At 35.5% G+C, this 14,720-nt stretch overlaps 1 pseudogene; it reads right to left on the bottom strand.

Moving 5' to 3' along the window:
* Positions 1-1,151, bottom strand: LOC145776802 (uncharacterized; annotated as a pseudogene).
* Positions 1,152-14,720: the final 13,569 nt, after the last annotated feature.

The raw sequence follows: 14,720 nt of genomic DNA on the forward strand, positions 1-14,720 counted from the left end.
TCAACTAACAATAGGTTTACGAAAGTTACACAGCATAAAACATACAAACACGATACGTGATGCCATTGGGACATTCTGGTAAGGCAGTGGGTTAGTCAAAATTTTATATGTCTTGCTCAGTCCAATAACACGCTCGACATGTATGCGTGATGATACAATGCGTCTATCCGAGACAACCACATCTGCATCAAGTTGGTGCTTCCCTTTCAGCATGGTAGGCGTGTTGACTGCAACATCATAAGGTGCGAAACGATCCTGCACAAGAATACCTCTGTCAGCCATGATGCTATCCCCTTGTGAAAAGTGTTCATTAGCTTGTTTGTAGAGAGCACTTTGCTCGATAAGTTGGCGATCACTTGAACATCCACCTGTTGATGGGCCTACGTACGATACCAGCCCATTGGGGTGATGCCAATCATAATTTTTAGTGTGTTCTTATTCTTGTAAGTGGAGAACGTCATGCTTTGACCATCAACTTTTCTTGGCTTATTGATTGGTATTTCAGTTGCATCTAAAATGACACGTGTTGTGGGGAATGAATTTTGAAATTGTGTGGGCATGTGTTCATCCACAACAGCTCGAGATGGCCAAATATTAAGTTCCTTCAGCTGAAAATACATAAAGTTGATCCATACCCTGAAAATTAATGAAACTGTGCTTTCACTAATGTGAAAGAGAAAACTCAGCTCTTTAGTTTCCTTTGATTGTCTTAGCTTCATTAGAGTAAGAAAGAGCTGGTTTGGTGGGTCAAGTTTGTTGCTGGTATAGTTCAAGTCATATGCAGCTGGCCCCAAGCAACGCAAGAATAACATAAAGTTATCATAATCATCGAAACCAGTGTAGTAGTTTATGACTTGCTTATTTTCATTGTAATATTCAATTTTCATTCCAGTTAAAGCGCTTCCTCCGATATTGTCGTTGCTATCCAGGCTGCACTGAATTGCAACTGAAGTCGCTTTCCTTCTCTTGCAATGAGGTTCTGTTGTACATTCAGCATGATCAACAACCTCTTCTTCATGCTGCCAATCTTCAATGTTACAAAGTTTTTCTAATCTTCGTTTCAAACACGCTCCTCTTCCTGAGGTAGCAAGTGTTGGTTTGAAAGTGAACACTGATGGCACACTGTTTGCTTTCAAGCAATGTGTTGTCATGCAATGTGTTCGAAAACGCCTGTTTACTTATTTGCTTTTATAGCCACAGCAACGTTAAATCAAGCCTACAATGTATCAAGCTTTGTAATATGCACCTTCTTACCCTCACATCAACACAAAACTGCACTCCCATCCCACCCATATCAGCTGTAGGCCTACGCGCGTTACGCAAAGGGTGCTAAAGCTTGAAGCAATCACTGCGAGCGTGTTGCTAGAACCCAGTTGTAGCGCCACCGAGTGGATCGCACAACCCCATTAGTTTGCACTTCTAAACGCAATTTTTCTATTATGCAAAGGCCACAAGCGGTATCTAACAAACAGTAATTAACAGATTTAACAATAAGTTTGAAAACTATGATACATTATAAGTTATATAATCATTTTAAACAATAAATACTATTAATATCACACAAAGTGTTCAATGTCAAGAAAATAGCCAAGCAGAGCGAATTACATCAAATGTAGTTACTATTCACTAAAATCTCTACAGCCTGTTTCATGAAACAGAGAAAATAACTACTATAGAACAGTTTTAGAAAATAGTAACTACATTCGATATAATCATTTTAATATACCATTTAATACAAGAAAAAATTCAATGCGTTAGGGCACCAAAATAACTTGACTACCTATTTTTCGAGCAACAACAAAAACCAATCGCCATTTTTTATGATGTCATTGTGATAACACATTATGTTGCGAATTATAAATTCAACACAACGGAAACAGCAAATGGATAAATTCATAGCGTCGGCAGGTCCTATTAATTTTGGCATACCATTAAGTCTCTTGCCAGTACAAAACGCGTGATTTGAAACGATGTTATGGCAACATCGTCTCCACCGTCGTTCAGACTCTCGCAATTCTCAGCTTTGTAAACTCAGCAAAATAATGCTTTTATTTATACAATTACAGTCTCCAATCTACAGTAGATTGTCGGTGGGGTGGTTGGAGCGGCTACGGTTCTTGTTCAGCTAGATGTGGAGGAGGAACACAATCAAGATCACGATCAGTAGCAAGACAAGCAAGTTGCTTTGGTTCTGGATGTTCCGGGCCATCTACTTCATCTCGGTCATGTAACAATCACTGCTGCCCTGTAAATTGCGTTTGGAATCCATGGAGTAGCTATGGATCATGTTCGACTACCTGTGGTGGGGGGCGGCAAACTAGATCACGAAGTCACCGCGTTTCACCAAGATGTGGAGGAAGATGCAGTGGTTCTTCTAGTTCATCTCGGTCATGTAACAATCACTGCTGCCCTGTAAATTGCGTTTGGAATCCATGGAGTAGCTATGGATCATGTTCGACTACCTGTGGTGGGGGGCGGCAAACTAGATCACGAAGTCACCGCGTTTCACCAAGATGTGGAGGAAGATGCAGTGGTTCTTCTACGTCATCTCGATCCTGTAACCCACAATGCTGTCCAGGTCATTAAGCAATATTAGTTTAATAAAATTGATTTGCGTTCTTCTGGTGACTATTTACTAGGTTACCTCGTGATGTTCAAGATGATAACTAGCTTTTGTATTTCCGACGTTTCGTCAGTCAGCACGACTGACTTTATCAAGGTGGCTAAAACAGGTTAACACAACCTGTTCAGCAACGATGGCACAACACAAAAACATACTGATAAAATGAATAGAGTAAAGCAGCAAGAATCAGAATTAAAACACGCCACAAGATACCTAGAGGTTAAACTAAATGCGGTGAATTTGCGGTGAATAAGTTTAACCTCTAGGTATCTTGTGGCGTGTTTTAATTCTGATTCTTGCTGCTTTACTCTATTCATTTTATCAGTATGTTTTTGTGTTGTGCCATCGTTGCTGAACAGGTTGTGTTAACCTGTTTTAGCAACCTTGAAAAAGTCAGTCGTGCTGACTGACGAAACGTCGGAAATACAAAAGCTAGTTATCATCTTGAACATCACGAGGTAACCTAGTAAATAGTCACCAGAAGAACGCAAATCAATTTTATTACCAAATGCCTGGTGAACAGTCTCTCTCTGTTTTTACAATATTAGTTTTTTTTTTTTTTATTTGCTTTAGCTTAAAGGCTTTAGTTAAATGATCACTAGCTCCTCCAATAAAGTGTTCTACTAGATGTTTGCGAAGATTCACATCAATAGAAAGAAAAATTTTGTTAAAAGTTCAATTAGTCTTTTCACCAAGCATTTATTTCAATAACATGAAACGCTCTTCTGGTGTAAACTAAGTTAAACTATCATAAAGTGTTTCAGGTGATAATCTGCAAACACGACCATGCAGAATGTTTAGTTTATTTATAACAACTTAATTCGATGTTCGAGGCATAAATGAATCGGTGCCATGCTAGACTGGTAGCCATTATCTGATTTAGCCCCCTGAAGAACTCAGTCCTGTATCATTGGCGATACGTCGGAATAAATGCAGGTTATAAAGTATCACATGAAACACTCTGTGATAGTTTAGCTCAATTTTCACCAGAAGAGCGACTGGTGTTTCTAAACCAAATGTTTGTTGTTGAGATAATTGTAAGATATTTAAACCATAAACAGACATAACCCAGCAACAACACTACATTTAACATTATAATAACAAAAAAACATCTTATTTAGTCGATTGCGAAATGACTCAATGGACGGAATGGTCTAATTGTTCATCAAGCTGTGGACCAAATGGCATCGAGACACGATCGCGCTCCATCGTTGTGTCCCCCCAATGTAACGGAGCACTTTGCCCAAATAATATTGAAGAAGAAAGACCTTGTAACAGAATTTGTCACAATGAAGGAGTGTTAAACGGTACTCAGTGTCAATGTGATTCGGGATGGTCTGGAGAATGCTGCGAAGAAGGTAAAGTGTTGCTAATTGTTCGTTTTAATAAAAATGCTCGTTTAATGACAGAAGGCTACTGTTATACATAGTCTAAAAAATGGAAAGCTTCAGTTAATTTCTAAACCAGCCGATGTTTTCTCTATTTTTCTGCATTAAATACACAGTGCAGGCTATGGCAACATGATTGAAACAGTAATTTGTAGATAACAATGAATGTCAAAGTGGTTTTATTTAAATCTTATTCAAATAGAATCATAATAGAATCAATAGAATTATTCTATTTGAATAAGATTATACTGAAGAAACCACACATGTGAGGCGAAAGCTCTATATTTTAATAAATGGATTCTTCTGAATTGGTGTGATATTGTTTACTTTATTTGACAAGTTTTTACCCCCTTTCTTATTTAAATCTATATTGGCGTGACCTATATTCTAATTTCACTAAGTTGTGATTTGTTAAATTACGTTCCGTATATAATATAGTCATATATTATATACGTATATAGTCATACGTACGTTATAAGTGAAAACAAGTTGTGAAAACTGCCAAAAAACAAATAAAATTTTAATCTTAGCTTGAGAGGCAATTAGATATTTACATTTTAGAAGGATACGTTGGAAATAGGCAAAACATGCCTTTCAAATCATTGCAGTTGCTTCGTGTCACACCTGATAATAACATTGAACTGATTATGCTGCACCATGATCTGTGACAAAAACGTACAACCACACGTCATCAGCAAATATTATGATCTTAAACAGACACTTTCGTTTTTTGGGAAAAATAAAATAGCTAAAAATCCTTCTCATACCGTTTTCTGTACATTTTAAATGGTTCAAAGAAAATTGTTTTGAACAGTGTGCATACCAACTTTTGCACAAAAACTATTAGGTACAAAGTTGAGATGTGGAATTTCGCCCAAAAAGTTGATAATTCACAAATTAGAGGGAAAAGTTGATAAGTCCACATTTTATTCGAAAATATAGAAAAAGTCAGCTCAAACTTACCAGGCCTAAAATGTATCCAAAATCTCAGTCAAACGCACATACCCTCAATAAAATATTTTAATGTTTTAATTTTTTAGCATATATTTGAACACTTCAAACGTCTTTTTCTCGAAATGCCAAAATGTGACTTATCAACGTTTACAGCAAACAGCTTTATATGTTATATAGCCTATGTATAGCATTATGTTATACAGCTGTAATTATGAAACGTTTTATTAAGTTATATATTTAGTTAACTTCATTAACTTTTTTCTAAGATTCCCAACAAACCCGGAAGAACATTTGCATATAAGCCTAACTGCCAGCAAACCATTATGTTTATTTAGCAGCCATTTTGGCATGATTGGTTGGCATATATCAGAACCGTACAGTCAGTGAAACATCGTGTTTTCGCAAAATATTATCATGTTTTCTGGTGATCTAACGTGTGATTCACATTTTTATAGCTAAGCGCTTTGCAATGAGTCAAATGAGACTTTTTATTTCAGCAAGGAAGAAACAGAAGCTCAGTTACAAATGGATGGCTCTGAGCTGTCATATTGATTTCAGGAAACGTTGATAAAAAACAGGATTTTTTTTATCTCAAACTCTTTTTTCGAAAAGTTTTGACTGGTTCAATGTTGCTAGTAAGATACAAATATTTCACAGTCATAATGATTTTGCATGCCTGATAAAGACGAGCCAACTTACCTTCGTTTTCCAACAATTTGTTTCACCACAATAGGTTATTATGAAAGCTTTAAAGTCGAATATAATCGTTGACAAAAACTTAAATCATGCAATTTTGTGTAGGCTACAGAAAAGTTATAAGAAAGAAATTTGACCAATGAAACTAGCCTAAGCAACTAACACCAATGTTAGTGTTCGTTTGATGACACATACTGTGGGCTACAATATTTGCTCGATTGTAAACCGTGCGTTATGTACTTTTTATTTTTCATCATTCGTGCGGTTTAAATTCGGAGGCGGCTTATATTTTTTTATCAGTATTAAATAATTATCTTTCATCAGTAGCGGCTGTCATATAAAATGATCAAGGATGCCAGATGTTTTTAACATTTTCAGCCAAATTGCGAATGAAAAGTAGTCCAAAAGTAGCCCAATTCTCAGAAGTGATGAAACAAGCTCAAAAGTAGCCTAAAATACGACAAATATACGCAAAATATAGTAAAAATCGAAGACATTTTGGTGAAAATGGAACGAAACCAAAAAAAAGCAACTGTCAAAGCTTTCCGCGACTGTTAAAATTTTACCATGACTCCAAAATAAAACTAGTCTAATTCTGCGGGAAAACCGTGGAACTGGCAACTCTGAACAGGATATTTATAACATGACTTTGATCGGTAGCCACTTTAATCAAAAATGATCTGTCATGTGGAGCGTAAAGGGTTTTAGCTGTGTAAGATTGAAGTGAATCCAGTAAAGAAAATTTAATTTGCATTTACTTAAAAATCGTCTTAATTATTATCAAAACATAAACTAAACAATGTTCGCTAATAAATGTTACTTTCTTATAAAAATACGCAGATATCGACGAATGTGAAAATCAACACAGCTGTACTGGATTTTTTATGATATGCAGAAACACTATTGGAAGTTACGAGTGTGCCTGTGGTGCGGAAACAACTTGGGATAATACAACACAACAGTGTAGGGGTAAAACAAGGTAATTTATTTTTATCTATTAGTCGAAAAGACACAAAGAAAATATGTGAAAGTTTTATTTTACAGGACTACAACTACAGTAATTGGTTGACACAAAATAAATACCAGTTACTGCATCAAATAAAATACTTTTTAACTCATTCTTTCTGTTTCCATTAGAAAGTAACCATCAACTGCATTTTTTAATTAAACAAAAAATATTATCAATATTACAAAAAGTGCTCAATGCCAAACAGAAAAGCCAAGCAGAGCGAAATTAATCATCTTACTGTATATAACCTAGTTATCAGTCATCTAACAGCGTTTACGGCCTGTTTCACCCTAATTGGGGATCCTCACAAGGTTGATAATCAAAATAAATAATTAATATTAATAAGGAATTATAAATTATTCTATTATTTGCTATGAAATGTTAATTAAACAATACAATATTTGAATTTATCTGATTTTCAAAAAACAATTGTCATATCAACGTAACGCAACTTTTATTTGGTATATCATTTCTGTCTGAAGATCGCTTTTACTTTTGCATTTTGTATTTTTCACCATTTCTAGACTATGAATGTAATGAAAAATGAATGTTTTTGCTTTGATGGCCAGAAATGAAAATAATTTGAAGTAATCGGATGCCACTTTACTTCCACTTTTTTTTCAGCTGAAGTGAACAAACTATGAACATTTTTCTCAGAAAAAGAGCTGGGATGTTTTGCTATAAATTCATGCAATCATTGAAACCAATAATCATTTGACAGATATTCGTGACTTTGCTTTGATCACCAATAAATCCTGGCGGTATATTTGTATATACAAGACATTGATGATTTGTCTAATTCAAAGAAATTCAAATCATTCATCATGCGTATTGGTTCAGTATAGATTTGGAAAGTCGTAAAGTTTACTGTAATTTTTCTGTCTTTCAACTTTTTGTTAGAAATACAGTATCTGTACTTAATATACTGAAACAACAATTACTATTAATACTACAAAAAGTGTTCAATGCCCAGTAAAAAGTCAAGCAGAACAAATTACATATAATATAGTTGTTATTGTACCTTCTAAAACCTTGAGAAGGTACATTTTAATCAATCAAAGTTTAAATTTATAAATTCGTCAAAGGATATTAAAATGCTATGTCTGGTCAACCCTTTTATACAACTCTGAAACTTGGACTGTGTCAAAAAAATGGAAACACAGATGGATGCCTTCGAGCTCTGGTCATACAGGCAAATGTTAAAAATTCACGGAAACAAAAAATCACTAAAGATGAAGTATTATCCAAATTTAATTCAAGCAAAATTCGCTTACAAATAGTCAAAAGAAGAAAATGAAAGTATTTTGGACACACAATAAAGCAAAACTCGTTACAAAGATCATTAACAGAAGGGAAGATAAACGGTAAAAGAAACAAAGGCAGACCAAGAATGATTTGAACGTCAAACATCACTAAATGGACAAAATCAAGTTATGAAAATGCAGTACGAACAGCTCATGGTCAAGAACAATGGCGCATTGTATCCAACCCTCAATACGAGGAAGGACCATAATGATGATGATGAAAACCTTTACAGCCTGTTTCACACTAAAAGGAGATAAGGTCCTTATTCAAATAGAACAGTTTTCTATTTGTATAAGGACCTTCTGATGCTCCCTTTTTACAGTGAAACAGGCTGTAAAGGTTTTGGAAAGTAATAACTATATTTGATATACCAAAATCGAATGATAATAAGCTCATATTAATTAATATAACATTAATCTCATTGTATATATGACATAAAGATGCCGTGAAGATATGTCAATAGACCTGGGTTGTTTTACGACTAACTGTTGTCAATCCAAATAAACTGTGGTGACGTTAACATTACGTTTGTTGACATCTTTGCTATGTTTGTTAAGAAAACGTTGAGAAACGTTTCTTAGTTACTCCATTCCATATTTTTATGTGCTCATAGTGCATAATTGATACGTTGATGGAAACAGTGTTTTTGGTAACAAACTTTGTTTTAATGCAAGATATTATTGACTAAAAACATTTAAATTTCATGTTTTTTCTTTAGGCTATTTTCTGCACCGCACTGATTTTCTTTTTATCATTCCATAATAAATCATCATAAATTGCATTGATGTCTAAAAGTTGATATACCATGCAACTAAGCTTAATCTAAAAACATAAAAGGAAAAAAAAATTGTAATGTAGCTTATGGTGAACAGGCTACGAATTTTTTCTTGCAGTAATGAAAATGAGGGAAAGCTTCGTGCTTCTCGCGTACTTAGTCGTAACTGCTTTTTTTGTAATGTGTGTCATATTCAAGGAATTTACTAATCCAAAAATGACAAAACGCCGGCCATATGCTGGTAGCGGGACTGCATAAGTTGTGCAATACCTCTGAAACAGCAATATTTGAACTTATTTTCTTGTATGTGCCGCTTTAAAATCACTAACCAGCTCTTATCAACCCTTTCTTAAAGCAGTTGAAATAGCAAGCTAGAGGGATGCCCATGTGTATCACGGATTTAAGTTATCCTTGTTAAAGCCATTATAAGTTTATATAAAATCAGGTTTATATCCAAACTCATTAACTCAATAAATCAAAAAACAACAGGAAACAATTGCAAGTATGGTTGAGGCAGACAGAGGAGGGATTGTAGGAAAGCAGTGAGTACCTACTCTTGTAACCACTGACAATCCAATAACATGGTAATGGTACTATCCCCATCCCCACATCGTGACTCTCATTGACGCCACAAGGAAATCAATTTGTTCAGCCTACTTGATGTACTACGTAACACTCTAATGCAAAAAGCATCTGTAATAATCAACTACAACAGGGATGGCGAACCACTGACCCACGGGTCACGAAGTGACCCATCACAGATTTTCAGTGACCCAGTTGTCTTTTTTAAAATAATGAAATTTAAACAAATATTTCAGCAAAGAATAAATGTTTCACTAAATATTTGTAATAAGGCCCCACCCTATTTTAATCTAGTACCGTACCGAATTGCCATATAGCAGTCTGACACAACTTAAGTTGTGGTAATGTTTTACAGCGATTTGTTGAATTGTTGGAAGAAGTAGCCTACAACTTTTTTAGCTGAAAAAAATCAAAAATATCCAGAGTTAAGCGAAAGTACGTGGTTGAATGATTTACATTTTTTCGCTGATTTCACAATGCATTACAATAAGTTAAATACTAAATTGCAAGGCTGTGGAAATATTGTATTATCCATGTTTGGGCATATTAAAGCATTTGAGAAGAAACTCTCTATTTTTTCTGTAGACCTTGAACAAGGTCAGCTGAAATATTTTCCTCAGTTGTTGAAGCACTTTACCAGCACCAATTAAACTTATGAACAAAAGCAAACTGCACTCAACAAGTATATTTTACTGACGAAAGAGGCCAAAAATGTAATGTCGGAAAGGTTTACCCAGTTCCGAAAGCTAGATACTACATTGCAGTTCATTCTTTTCCCGCATGCAATTCAATTTGAAAATCTTGAATTATCAAACTTCGAATGGCTTCGTCTTTACAACTTGGAAATGGAAATGATAGACTTTTCAAGAAAGCACAGTTTGGAAAACAAAATTTGTAGACTTAACCCTATCTTAATACGAGCTGTTTTCGTACGCGGAAAGTTCGACACGGGCTATTTTAGCCCCGTGCTAATTAATCGCTAATGACGGGAGCTATGAAAATCACAGAGCCAAAATATTTTGCAAGATAATAGCCATGTGTATTGTGCGTATAGAAATTAAAATTTTACCCCACAACATTATTGAAATAAAGTGTTTGAGATGAAAAAACGATAGAAAGTCGGTTTTTATTCTAATTTCCCGAAAATAGCTTCAAAATTGACCGTTCGAACGCATATTTTTAAATTATAACATGGAGTAATGCTAAACTAAACAAAAATTTACTTTTCTTCATAAATACAAGGCATTTTTGGGCGTTTTTACGTTACAAAGAAATTGAACTAATATTTATAATCTACCATATAATTTGTTTGCTCAAATATCAAGCAGCGAAAGGTCAACTCTGGTTTACCGCTCTTGTCCTGACCCAATTCTCATCCTAGAGAAATAAGCACAGCTTGATATGTCCTATCGTGTCATTGCGAGTGCTAACAGCTAATAGATACTTTGCTTATGTCGATACAACGTTCAGCGGTGCTGCGATACAACCTAAGAAAATCATGAGTTTGTTTCAAATTGCATTCCTCTTGAATGAATGCTTTTTTGTTACGCAAAACTTTCGCAGGAAATATCGGCCGCTTTACAGCGGTTCACCGTCGTCAGACGTTGAAACAGTACAAACATTTGATCTGTGAAAGTAATGCCTATCAGCGAAAATGGAAACACATAATGTCATCCAGGCACTGTTTATTGAAAATGAAGACATGCAGCTCGTCATTGCATTGAGAAAAACTGACTTATCAAAATTCTTCGAAGACAAGAAATTCCAGTCACAAAAAAAATATAACTTGTGCGAAATATTGTACAAAACAGACCGTATTGCAAGTGTAGTAAATTAGCATCGTCAAGTATAATGGCAATGAAATTGAACCGCACAGATTTATAAGTAATATTTCGATCAATTTATAGATAGAAAAATACCCCGCTTTTGAATAAAACGGTTATGACCAAATACTGTGATTAAAATATCTAATCCCATAATCAACGATAACATGATAAGAACAAATCTTGTGATAGCCCGCTATTTCATTATGAAAATCACTGGTAATAGCAAATTTGAGTTTGCTGTTAATCTATGGTTTCGTCACAAAAATGTTGACATTGTATGGCGGAGTGACCCACCTAGAATAGGTACATCATCCTCGTCTAGACATGTGTAGTTTGACTAATGACATGGCTAGCTGCCACCCCTCTACAAAACTTTCATCTCCCTTGGCTTGTGAAAAGGACAACTCGCGGTTCAAGTAACTAATGGTCATCGCATTGACCCGCGCAACGTCTAAAATGTAAGAAAATGCAGACACAGTCCATTTTGCCGACTTCGGCTTGACGCTATAATATGCCATCTTCTGGTCGACGACATCAGTCCCACCCTTGGTAAATTCGTAGAGCTTGATTATTGCATGTATTTTCTTTCCGTCATCTTTGGTTACTCCAAGGATTGGCTGCATAGTTGATAAGACCAGAACATTGTGTTTACCGGTAGATTTTGGTTTGACTGCGTACGACGTAACGGTAATGTGGTTTCTCGACTCCTCTCAGTAAATTTTGGTACTGAAGGCTTCCCAATCAGTGAGAGATTTTAACTCGCTAACCCCTTTTCTATTGCTTTGCCATTTTCCAACTAAAGTTATGTTTTTGTTCCAAAGCCATTCTGCCTAATCAAGTGAAGTGTAAAAGCGATCAAGGGATATGTTTCGTCATTGAAGCGAAGAAACTCTGTCCAAATTGTGTACCAACGTTTCCACATACTCCATAGTGGAAGTCAGATAGTGTGGTCCTGGTACACCTACTGGCTTACCCGCATAAGCTATGGTGGTATAGGTGAATGACATACGTGCACTATTTATGCTTCTTAGTAACAAATCATATTTAGCAGGCTTATTTTTTGCCTGAAGCTTATTGCCTGAAGGACACACCAACGCGGGATGGAAACAAAGTCTCATCCAGTGAAAGGAAGTCTTGCAGTATTAAAATCTTTTCACAATTTCCAGTAAAATATTGGAAAAGTTCTCTGATTGCTGTAAATCGGTCACTTTGTCAGCGATTGGCCCTTGTGCTTTTATCATCAAAACGAATATTTGCAGACAGAAATTTGAATCGGTTCAACGACATTGTCGCACTAAATATAGGATGTCCATATACATGGGAAAAGCAATGTTAATTCGGTGAAATGTTTGCTTGAGTAGTCCTCTAATATACTACAATCCAATGAATGCTTCTAGTTCCGTGGCATCAGTTTGCTGAAAATGTGAAGCATGCCAAGATGTTCGTTGAGCCGCCGATATTCGCGATAGCCTCTCTCGTATACATGTGCTGGTGCTTGAAACAATGATGTAGATCATCTCTGCTGTAAATAAGAAATGCCATGCATCATACGACGTCGTTGCATATTGATAATCGCGCTTTACTCCTGGTAAACTGTGCACCACATTAGCAGAGTTTTGTCTTCCTCTTATTGGTGGTTCCTTGGTACTCCAAACAACTTTCACTCTACTTCTTTGGTCAACAACCACCGACATTCGCTCCTCTTCCTGGTCAGGCAATGTATGGTAATTTTCCTCATCCAAGGCGCTATCTAATGAATTGACGGCATGGCTCCTACGACATTGGGACTGCCTATGTCTGACGGTCACGACCTCATCTTCGTTACTCTTGTCAGATGTTAGCTGACCACCTTCACCATCAGACAAAGGCAAATCAACATCACTATCCGAAAAATTTGCATCTCTTTCATCTTCGGTTGCTAATAAATCTGCCGTTTGCCTTGCATCATAATACACAATCGAAACCATGATTTTGAACTGTGGTATAAGGTACACACGGGCCACTTGCTGAAACAAAATGACTTCATTTTGCAAGAAAAATAAATCCAACATAGAGTGTGAGAAGATTTTTTTCTTCAACTGTTCGTGTTTTGAGCAATTAAGAAGTTAAATTTAATAATACAATAATTGGAGGAAAGAGCAGACATTCGTTACAATTATTATTCATATGCTATACTATCCCTTGCTGGCAGAGTCAGCCATTTGCATTGATTCAACGTTGACAGATGTTGAATCGTTGTTGAGTGACTGATTTTGATAACCGAGGTGACTCAACTACTGTATCGCATTTTTCGCTCGATTTTGCCATTGTAAAAACATAGCTTCATTCTTACTTTTGACTGACGATGAAAACAGAAGTTTTCGAAACGTTTGAATAAAATGTTCGCTAATGTGTTAGCTTTGATATTCATAGTCCGAATTTCCTCTAAATTCTACAGTTATGCTCCGAAGTTTATTACTTTACTTCTGGCCTTTTCAATATCAAATTAATTGGGCCATAAAACATATTTTTTTCATATAGCCCAATGATGTAACCTGACTTGTAATATCGCCATGATATTATGTGTATTTCTACATTACTCCTGTACGCAACGTTGGTATTTAGCATACTAACATAAAGTAGATGTCGTTTTATTTGGACAGTTGCTCATAGTACTGCCAGAGCTAAATATACTGCAAACGTGTTGCAGATAATCTATATCGCACCTTTAGAGGAATTCATCATTACGATTTTACATAATTCAAGAGTTTGCCGCAATAATCAGGAATGCTTTGTGTCTTATTCAAAGTATTCTTCATCTCATAAACAACAAAGTGCCATGAGACGTCAAAATGACGTAGAATAGCTGTAAAGTTTATACGTTTTGCGCAAAGAAAATAAAATGAGCCAGGATACTTTGTTTTCTGTCCGATATAAACTCATCTATATTTGTCTAATAGGTTAAATGACAGTAAATTGGCATAATTTGACGGTTACAACCGATCACACAAATATGTGAAACGTATAATGATTTTTAGCAATGGTGGGACCGCTTGAAGTACCTCTCATTCTTCATTGTAGGGACGCTATGAACTCATAACAAAAATCAATGACCTAGAATTCATTACACCGTGGTGCTGACAAAACCCGTTATGTATGTAGCATGACAGGTGTTACATTATATTGTATCGACGCTCTACGAGATAAATATAAGTGAATATACTTACAAGAATCTAAGGTACGATAAGGCGTTGTGAAATCAATAATCGAGCAATTTTGTTATAATTATGGGAATACAACATGCATCAAAAAGCATCAAATCAAAAATAATTAAATTTGGGCTTCAGCATCTTCTAAGAAACAAGCGTATTTATGAATTTGGCAATGTCGTCGAACAAGGGTAGAACACATAAAAAGAAAAAATCGTAATGTTTGATTTGTAGTTTGTGCGATAGGCTACAATTAAAGTAAGCAACATATTGTTACAATAATCATCAAGCATTTTACGTTGATTCAACGTAGAAATGCATCGACGAAATATCAGGGACAGACTTTCTGTAACGGAATAAAACTTGTTTATTCT

This window comes from Aplidium turbinatum, chromosome 9 (assembly GCF_918807975.1).
Source record: "Aplidium turbinatum chromosome 9, kaAplTurb1.1, whole genome shotgun sequence".
Taxonomy (NCBI): domain Eukaryota; kingdom Metazoa; phylum Chordata; class Ascidiacea; order Aplousobranchia; family Polyclinidae; genus Aplidium; species Aplidium turbinatum.